Genomic DNA, 10,679 nt, shown 5'->3' with positions numbered 1-10,679 from the left:
CAAGCTTTTGGGTTGTATTTTTTGTGCTTCAAGTAAAATCAATTCTTTCTTCCTTGCTTTTCTCCTTCTGCCTCTCCAAAATCAATTCTTTCTTTCTTAGGTGTTGTTTCTTCATAAGGTTTGTAGCTTTTATCTTCCAAGAACTAACTTTTTCTTTTCTCAAAATTGATTCTTCATGTTGATCTTAGATTGAGAATTGACGTTTACTCTAGAATTGATTCTTCTTTTAATCAAAGAAATATATTTTGCTTCTTTTTCATTTTAGAATCAAGTCATTTCTTTTGAAAACTTGATCCTTGGGTTGACACATTTGATTTTGAAAACAAGAGATTTTTTAGAAAATTAAGAGAATGATCATCCATATTCAAAATATGTTCAAGCAATTAAAGTATTTCAATATATTTTTCTATTGAGTTCAGCTTTAAAGATTTTTTGAGGATTTTCTTCATACGCAATAATATCTTTCAATTTCAAAGCTTATTAAATTCAATCAATTGTGTCATTTCAAAACAAGAATAAAGCTAATAGATTCTTTCTTTTTGCAAACTTTTGGTAATATTTATTAAATATAATATATATAATCTATATTTTTAAATGGGTTTAGGGTTGGTACCTAATACTACTTGGATAAAAGAAATCGGGTTCACCATAAAATATCCAAGAGCTAATACATATATCTTATCCAAACTTGAGTCAGATAGTGAAATCTTAGGATTGTAATCAGTGTCTAGGCTCTGCAGGCAAGCTTACCAAACCTAAACAAGCCTAACTTATTATCCTCTTTATAACATATCAATCATGTTACATATCATAGTTTCATAAATATATTGAGTTGAACCACATAATTTACCAACCACATAAGTTTTAAAGTTGTATAGTAATATACATTACAATAATCAAAGTGCACCAATAAGCTCTACCTTCGTCTACAATCCATTTTTTCTTTCTCATTTAGTTAAAACACTTAGGGAACTTTGACTCTTTTAAGACCTTTAGCAGTGGAGCGACATGGAAGGAATTTTCTATGAGATGACATTACCTATCAAGTGGTGGATGTTGAACTTCACTAAGGTTGTGCATTGTCTATCACTTTATGCAAAATAGAATGGTGGGGTGAGTCTCATGGACTCAATGATCATCGGCTTAGAGAGCAAGGCAAAGATGGAAAATAAGTAGAATGGAGGAATATTTGATTTATAAAAATCAAAATAGTAAAATTGATGTTTAATCATAATTTAAAAATGGACTGCCATGCAAATACAAATATCATTTAAATGCAAAGCCTAGAATTCATGCCAAAGCATATCAACACCAAACATCACAAGCATCACTATATCAAACATTAAACAAATCAATCGCGAGTTCCCATAGCTTGCTCATGGTATAATAATCAACCCTAGTGGTTGCGAAATGTAGTTTTAAGCAACACTAATGGTTGTGCCATGTAATTACAATCTATAAAGGTGGCCTTGCCACTCACCCATCATTAATGCTAGTGGCAGTGCCAAATAATCATCATCACTGCCAGTGGCCTCGCTACATAATCATAATCAACACTAGTGGTCATGCCGTATAATCATAGTCAATATTGATGGCCTTGCACGTAATCAAAGTCAACACTAATGGCCGCTCCACATAATCATAATCAATATCCATGGCCTCACCACGTAATCATCAACCTTATAATTGGCCGTAATCTAGTCAATCAATAGTCCAACACAAGCAATCTTACTAACCAATGTATGACACCCGTACCACATCAAACATGTGCACAATAAATCACTTTAAAAAAAAAGCATGATGTACCATCATCATGAACTCAAACAATGCCAAAAACTTGTTAGTTAAAATTTTACTATGCAAGTATACGTATTGAATAGATAGTATATAAAAAAGTAGAGTATCGACCCCACAGAGAATTAATCTAAAATTTTATTAAGTACTAAAACTATAATAATTTAATCTTATCCAAACAATCAAAATTAATTAATTAACTAAAACTAATTAACCAAATTTTAAACTACCAAAAATCAAAATCCTAATAACTTGAGTAAGTATCAAATCAAACAAGCCTAGGATTACAAAATCCCTTACACTTCATCTAAATCTTACCTTTCTTCCTTAACTTATTTTAATGGGGTAAAATGCTAACCTAGAGTCTTAATTATTTATAACGGTCTCCCAACTCATTTTATAAAATATCTATTTTAACTAAAACACTATATCTCTATGTGAATTGAAATTAAAATAGACTCATTAAGTTCATGCTCTAATTTGACTACATATTGCCTATAGGTATATCCCTATCCTATATGCAGTTCAATTATTATGATCATATGCTATCCCAATTTTAGTCTACACTAAACTTCCTTTTTCAAGTTTGTTTAGGTTCTTAAATCAATTTAATTGGTGGCCAAGCAATTAAAAGCATTAAGAACAAATTGGAATAAACAATTCAAATCCCATAAAGATAAGTAAAAAAGAGATTAATAATTCAGATTACATGTGTGTTCAATTGCAATCCTAGAAAAAGAAAATTAGCTGCTCATGATTGTAGAGACAAATAACATTATAATAATTTCAACCATTGAGAGTAACAAGAACAAAAAGCCAAGGAAGAAAACAAAACAAATATTTGCCGCTTTGATCTCCAAGTTTTAGCCTCAACTTCTAGGTTCTTGAATCTCTTAAAAATTGTCCTCCCTAATGTTCTAAAAAAATCCTATTTATACTAATAGACTTAAACTATAATTCCCTAAGTTGACCTATGATTCAATTAGGCTTAAAAGTGTATTGAGAGGTCCAAAAAATCAATTGTCAGTCTTTACAAATCTTCGTTCCTGACATAGTATGTCTAGTCATTTTCTAACGTGATTTTCTCTATCATGGAGACAGAACTAGGTAAAGTGATCTTCATGAAAGTTGTAGCTCTCTCTCTTAACTTTCTAATGGTCTAAGAATTAGAGATAGTACGATCAGTCATTTTCTGACATCATTTTCTTTATCATGGAGACAGAACTAGGTAAAGTGATCTTCATGAAAGTTGTAGCTCTCTCTCTTAACTTTCTAATGGTCTAAGAATTGCATCACTTAAAATTTGTAGCTCGAGTTATGGTTAAAACACTGAAGCATATGCAAATAGACTTCTAGGTTTTTCGACACCTTACTTCCCAAAATTAAACCCAATTCCTTTAGCTCCTACGAAAAATATAAAAATTAATAAATAATAACTAAATTAAAAGAAATAAGATATAATTAAAATAACTCACTAAAAAAATTAAAATAACTCACTAAAAAAATAAAATAATTATAGAAATAACAAAAAATAAGTAAATTATAATTGAAAATTGAGAACTTAGCTAATATTTAACAACAAAATTAGACTAAAATAATTCTATAAAATAGAATTATCAATGTACCATCATCATGACCTTAACCGCGTGTGTGCACATAACTTATCTCTTCCATAACCATGGTTCCATAATCTCAACTGCATGCCTACATAAATTATATAATTTATATGTATACATTACCTTTCAAGGGTCTTATTCAAGCACCAATCAACGCACAACAACCATAGCACTTTGCATGGCATTCTTCTGAGTCAAAATCAGAACAACAAGGGTTTGTATCCCATTTTGAAAACTCTTTACTATACTAGTATACATATGGTATAGATAATCATTTCAAAACCTTTATCACCACCATAAAGGTTCATCACATCATTCTTAACAAATTTCCACAAATGCATGCCAAACATCAAGGCAAATATATGTATATAAATTTATGGCAATAATATTTTCAATTAGGCATGCCACACTCACCTTGGTTTGGTGGGATTTTCACTTCACTAAATTCATTTTCCACCAATTTCATCAATCCTTAGTTACATGCACGGTTTGTTTCAACCACTCAAACAAAACCTCAAAATAAAACATTATTCTTAACAACAAATCACACCACAAAGATTCTATGTAGAAGTTAAATTCTTTTCTTACCTTTACGCCACTCAAACTTTGAAATTTTTCTTAAAAAATCTTTAAGGGTCACGGGTTGCCTAACTTCCTTGCTAGTAACTCAAGTTTTCAAGCAAACCTCCTTAATCCTTAGCTCTTCTTGGTTTCCTTGAATGCTTAGAGCTTTATTAAAGCTAAAATCTCAAGAACATGAAAAAGGAGAAGGGGAGAAAGCTCACGAGTCTTCCAAAATCTCACAAAATCAAGCCAAGCTTGCTTTTCTCTTTTCTTTCTACTTTTTCTTTCTTCTCGGTTGGAAGCTTCCAAATGCTCAATTCCCTTTCATTTTCCTCCCAAAGTGAGCGGACAATACAAGGAATGAACCTTGAAGTTTCCTTTCATACTTCCTTCTTATTGCATGGGCGGATTGCCTAAAATTTCCCCTACAAACTCCAATTTTCTTTATTCTATTTTCTTTTTTTTTAATCCAAATGCCATACCATGCAATCATTACATTCCTTTTCATTTCACTCTCTAATTTGCATTCACATGCATTTCCTTGCATTTCACTTACATTTCATGTGCATTCCACTCAATTTTTTCTCTTATATGATTATTATTATTTATTTTAAAATAAAAACCTTGTAATTATGACCACCTGTCTTTCGAATCACATTGCATATCACTAATTTACCTAATTCTCTCTTATTCAGCCTTGACATGCATTAATTGTTTTTCATGCAACATTTCTTTCTCTTTTCCCTTCTTCTTTTATATTCACTTCCTAGGCATTTCATTTTGCATGGCCACCTTTCACACATGCAAACATGTCTCATTTACATTCACTTATTCTTGCCTTAAATCCTAATTCACTAAGATGTGCATGTATTTCCATAAATCACAATATAATAATATAAAATATTATTATACTCAATCAAGCTTACTCAATGTACATGCATTACCGTAGGCTCCATATGCACATTACTACTCCCCCACTTGTGCTAACCATACATATCAGATTTATAGCCAAAATTTGGCCTCAAACCATTAAATATAATTTCAAATGTATTCAAAAATATTCCTTTCATCCCCAAATATTCCAAATCATCCCACTTGACCTTTCCATCACCCTTAACGTTGTTGTTGAGTAGTTTACTAGGTTATAGGTTGTAACAATAGGGTATTCAAACATTTTTATAATTAAGTTAGGTAACTCTAGGTACCCTAAAATTAGATAACTATTGCCATCTCCAAGGGGAGATTGGTTTCCTTATTTTGTTTTTGCCTTAAAAATATGGGGAAGAAAAGAAAAATAGTTCATCTTATGTAGTTTTATTTAAATAAAGACAACAAATGAACTAGCACTAAAATATTAAAAAAGAAGAAGAAAAATGATTATTTATTATACCCTTTAATTAATATTTTATTTATTCAAAAGGTGTGCTAATTCATTTTTTACAAGTACAATTGACAATACCCATCAAGAATGAATACGCTTTCCTTTCCATTTTTCCTAACCAAGCACATTCGCCAAATTATTTTTATAATAATCTATTCATAGACACTAAAGATGGCTAATGGACTGGGCCTAAAGATTGAGGCCTTAATAAGACATGGTTAGTTTGGCCACAATGGATTGCAAAGTTTTGAACCCATTAACTAGCTTTCCATTTATATATGTGAGTAATTTATTTGCTTTTTAAATTGGTTCTAAATGCATCGGTAACTCATCCTTTTGGTTCTTTTGGTGAAGAAAAGAAGAATTTATTGAATTAGAAAATAGGATTGATATAACTAAGAACATAATATAGTAGAAACAACCACATTGAGTCATTTAAAGAAAGTTGAGAGCTCTTCATGATCATAGGAAGGCAAATCAATATGGAGCAAAGACACCATCTTTATCCAAGATAAAAACAAGAAAGGATTGAGGTCTAACCCACCTTAAGGGCACGTTTCTTGCTTTGATTGCTTAGCAATCCAACGACCACAAAGGTACTATGATCAGAGTCGATGGGTGAGAAAATAGGCATCATGGGAGAATTGGAAAGCAAAGCTCATTACTATTTTTATTAATAACCTAAGTATGAGGTTACCTTGAAGAGTGTTGAGGGATGTCTTCTGTCTTCATGGGAATGTGTTGGATTTTATATATAAATGCTATGTATGGAAACAATTAGTAGAAACACAACCTTTGTTTTCATTTGATACAGGAAAGAGGAAGAAATGGTGAAGGAAAAGAGGAGGAAATGCTGAAGGCAACAAAGGAAGCAAACAAGAAAATGATTGATGGTTAAGAGAATCAGATTAAAAGTGGCAAGCTTCAAGTGGGTTGCTAAATTCCAAATAAGGTAAGGGTGGCAAGGATGAGTCAAATGAAAAGGTTGGAGCATAAAAGTGAAAAGGATTCTAGAACCTACAAGAAGGTGGTGCTTGAGTTACCTTAGTGGTAGCAAAGTGATAATATGAGAGTCCTATCTTTAAGGTAGGGCATTAGACTTGCTAGACTACTAGATTAGCTTCTTAATTAAAAAGTTAGAAGGGACCTAGCAGTGGACAATATTAATCAAGAACTAATTGGGAAAATAGGAAAGGAAGGATTGGTTTTCAATGATGACAAACTAGAAGAGGATTTGGAATGGATGGATCGGTGTATTATAAGCAAGCTCAACTGTTGCTTGTATTTTAAGGAAGTATAAAGAAGTTTGGTCCATGAAGGAATCCATGCATATGTCCAACAAGTAGGGAGATTACATGTAGTGGTGATCTTTGTTAACAAATGATAGATGGAGACTTTGTTGAGAGATTAACGTGAATTATTTGAGAGCAACTTGTGAGAAATAGCTAATCTTATAAACCTATTTCAAAAATAGCCTTCAATATAAAGTTAACTATTTTTATCAACTTTTTCCATGAAATGATAGAAAAACCCGTCAAACCATTTCAGACAACATTTTATCTTGCCTTTGATTTCTATCTCTTGCCATTTAAACAAATTAAATGTTATCTGTCTCTCTTCCAACTCTTTTTCGCCATTTAACCCTTTTTAATTTTACCACCATCACCATTTCTCTTTATCTATTTCTCACCATCTCACCATATGAAATCTATAAATTAAAACTCATTGTCTAGATTTGTTACACATCATGCTTACATGGAACAACTCAAATACATTTAGTGTGTAACAAATCTATTGAACACGGCATTGCATGTAACAACATGTTTTTGTACATGGCATGTAGTGATAACTTTGTTATATAAAGTTATCTTGCCATATTTTGAGTTATAAAATGGCAAAGTCTTTGAGTTTAGGCAAAATTTTAAGTTGTTTTCTTCATTTTTCTTTAATTAATTAATGCATGATTGAGCTATCTTACTTCAAGTTATTTTGGTTCATTTGAATGGTGAAAATTCCTATTTTTAGCTATGGTTGATTTAGTTCCTATGTTTTAAAGGTCCTTAAGAGTGAAGGGGTCAAGTGGCAAGGAATTGTACAAGTTGGCCAGATGCAAACTTCACTAAACATGCTGTGATGTTTTAGACATAACTTGAGCTATAGAAGACTAGTAAACAAGACTCTTAAACTATTGGAAAGCTATGAGGAAGGGATACAACTTTCATATTTATCATTTCACCTAGTTCGGATAGAAACATGGTCAAAATCACGTTAGAATTAGCCAAATTGTAGCAATTTTGCTGTAAGTAGCTTGAAGAGCCAAGAACCCCCACACAAGTTAGTAAGTTTAGCATTATAGCACCAATACAGGGTTTTTAAAATATGCACTTTTCGATTTTTTACTCTAAGGCTTTAAACGGGGAATATAAATAGGCTATTTTGATTAGGTTCAAAAGGCCAGAGGTAAAGAACTTTTTGGGAGAAACAAGGACGCTTTCTACAAAAAAGGAAAGGGGAGAAATCAAGGAAGATTGGATTCTAAAAGCTGTAGCAACTCATTTCTCACAGTAATTTTCTTTTTCTCTCTTTACCTTTTTATTGTTGAAATGATTTATTTTTTGAGAATGTTGAACTCTGCTATAAATATGATGAGTTAAATATCTTTTTCTGGAATTATGGTTTATCTTTTCATGTAGTTTGGATATTTTAACTCTCTTTTACGTATTATTATTGGTATTTTGTTGGTTATTTCAAATTTAAGCTTATTTCCTCTAATTGGTTGATCAACAATTAGATTGATTTGGGTCTCTAAATGTAACTTGACAAAGGAAATTTAGAATAGACCATGGGTTTGATAACATGTGTTCATTTCACTTAGAGATTAGGTGACTTTATTAGTGTTTAGGATAGAAACATACTTAAATACCATATGCAGCCAATTTAGAGCATAATCTTAGTGAGCCTACCTTAATTAATTTACATAAATATATGAAAAATTAATTATGATAAATATGTTTACAATATCTTGACAGAGACTTGTAGATAAATTTGGACTCTCAGCTAGCAACCAATCCATTGATATAAGTGTAAGGGGGGAGATTAAATTGAAATGAAAGGTAAAGTATTTCCACAATCTTAAGCTTTACTTCATTAATCCTCTAGCAATTTTCAGCATTAATTCTTTAGCTTAGCCTTGTTACTTTAATTTCATTTTTAATTAATTATCAAATGAGATTTATTAGGCTAAGATTAGGGTGCCAAATTTAATAATTAGCTAGATTTTAGATACAATTCCCCATGGAGACGATATCTTGCTTACTATTATTTTAATTGTGTGACACATGTGCTTGCTTGTGTGTAAAACTAGTAACAAGTTTTTGGTACCATTACTAGAGAATTGTTTCTTTTATTTTTTCTAATATTAATACCAAGAAAACTATTCTTAATTAAAGCTTTGTTTTCTTTATTTTCAAGAACTTTTTGGCTAGTGTATGAGATGAGTAAGGAGCTTGGAAATTGTCCTTTGTGATCCAAAAATTGAGATGACTTTTTAGAGATTACTTAAACAAAACTATTAAGACTCCAATCAATTAGATATAATGGTTGAGAATGAAGGTGAGTAGCAAATTCAAAAACATATAGTTGATAATTGATCATTGAGGGATTATGTTGTTTTGTTAGTCCAAGGACTTCATTCCACCATTTGCATGTCAATAATTCAACCCAACAATTTTGAGATTAAGTTGGCCACTATTCAAATGATTTGAATGTCTGTTTAATTCAAAGGCCTCTCAAATAATGATCTGAGTGCTCATATTTCCTACTTTTGGAGATTTATGATACTTTCAAGCACAACGAGGTCACTAGAGATACTATCTAATTGAGGTTTTTCCTTTTCTCACTGTGGGTTAAAGCCAAAGTTTGCTTAGATTCTCTTCCCACAAGCTTTATCATAACATGGGATGATTTTGAGCAAAAGTTCTTAACTAATTCTTTCCTCTGGCAAAAGCGACAAAAATGAAAAATGATATTACATCCTTCACATAATTTGACTTTGAATCTTTATACGAAGCTTGGGAGAGTGAAAGAACTTGCTTTAAAGATGCCCACATCATGATCTACCCAAGTGGCTACAAGTGCAAACATTTTATAATGGGTTTTTGAATCCTATTCGATCTATTATTGATGCCATAATTGGTGGTGCTTTGATGGCTAAATCTATTAATAACGCTTATGACCTTTCAGAAGAAATGGCATCCAACAATTATCAATGGCACTCTAAGAAGTCATTACCTAGGAAAGTGGCTGGAGTTCTTGAATTGGATACAATTAATGCCTTAAATACTTAGGTAGTTGGTCTTACGAAGAACAATGAGACCGTTAGTGTTTATTCTATTCAAAGCCCTTTTGTTATATGTGATTATTGTGGAGATGAGCACTTAACAGAGCATTGTCCTGTAAGTATGAAGTTAGTTTAGTTTATGGTAAAATGGTAGCAAAACAACATTTATAATCCCGAGTGGAGGAATTACCCAAATTTTACTTAGGGTGGCAATCAAGGATCTTCATTCACTCCATGACTAAACTTCTCTAAGTTTTCAACCTTAGGTGAGACCTCTTTTGTAAGAGAAGAAATCCTCCATGAAAGAGCTGTTGCAATACATAGCTAAAACTAATTCCCTCATCCACAATCAATTTGCTTCAATAAAAATTTGAAAGCTCAAGTTGGTTAGTTAGCTAACTCTATCAATGCTATGCCTCAAGGAACCTTGCCTAGCCATATGGAGCCAAAACCTAAGAAAGAAGTAATAGAGCATGTGAAAGCCATTACTCTTTGGAGTAGGTCAGTATTGAATGATAGTAACAAGCCAGTTGAGATGCAAAAAATAATGGAAAAAGAGGTAGTGGTTGCTAGATTAAAGAAGTAGATGCAAGAAAAGGATGTAAAGTTAACACACCCTTATTCTCCATTTCCTCAACACTTCAAGAAGTAAAAGTTGGATGCTCAATCTCAAAAATTTCTAAAAATGTTCAAGAAACTTTATATTAACATTCTTTTTGCTAAAGCCTTGGAGAGCATGCCTACTTATATTAAGTTTTGAAAGGCATCCTAACTAAGAAGAGGAAGTTAGGAGAATATGAAATTATTGCACTTATGGAGGAGTGTAGTGCCATAATCCAAAACAAGCTACCACCAAAGCTCAAAGACCTAGGGAGCTTTTCAATCCCTTATGCCATTGGTAAAGTTTAATTAATTAAAGCTCTGTGTGATTTAGGTGCTAGTGTATCTATCATGCCTTTGTCTATTACTAAAAGTCTTGGACTTA

At 31.8% G+C, this 10,679-nt stretch overlaps 1 non-coding gene across 1 annotated transcript; it reads right to left on the bottom strand.

Moving 5' to 3' along the window:
• Positions 1 to 9,366: 9,366 nt before the first annotated feature.
• LOC149527670 (small nucleolar RNA R71) lies at positions 9,367 to 9,472 on the bottom strand. Its single transcript, XR_016350813.1, has one exon. It is a non-coding gene; the product is annotated as a small nucleolar RNA R71 (small nucleolar RNA).
• Between the last annotated feature and the right edge of the window lie 1,207 nt (positions 9,473 to 10,679).

This window comes from Theobroma umbraticum, unplaced genomic scaffold, assembly GCF_002168275.2.
Source record: "Theobroma umbraticum cultivar Fairchild unplaced genomic scaffold, ASM216827v3 scaffold_44.0, whole genome shotgun sequence".
Lineage (NCBI taxonomy): Eukaryota > Viridiplantae > Streptophyta > Magnoliopsida > Malvales > Malvaceae > Theobroma > Theobroma umbraticum.
This window is presented reverse-complemented; position numbering and strand designations above follow the sequence as displayed.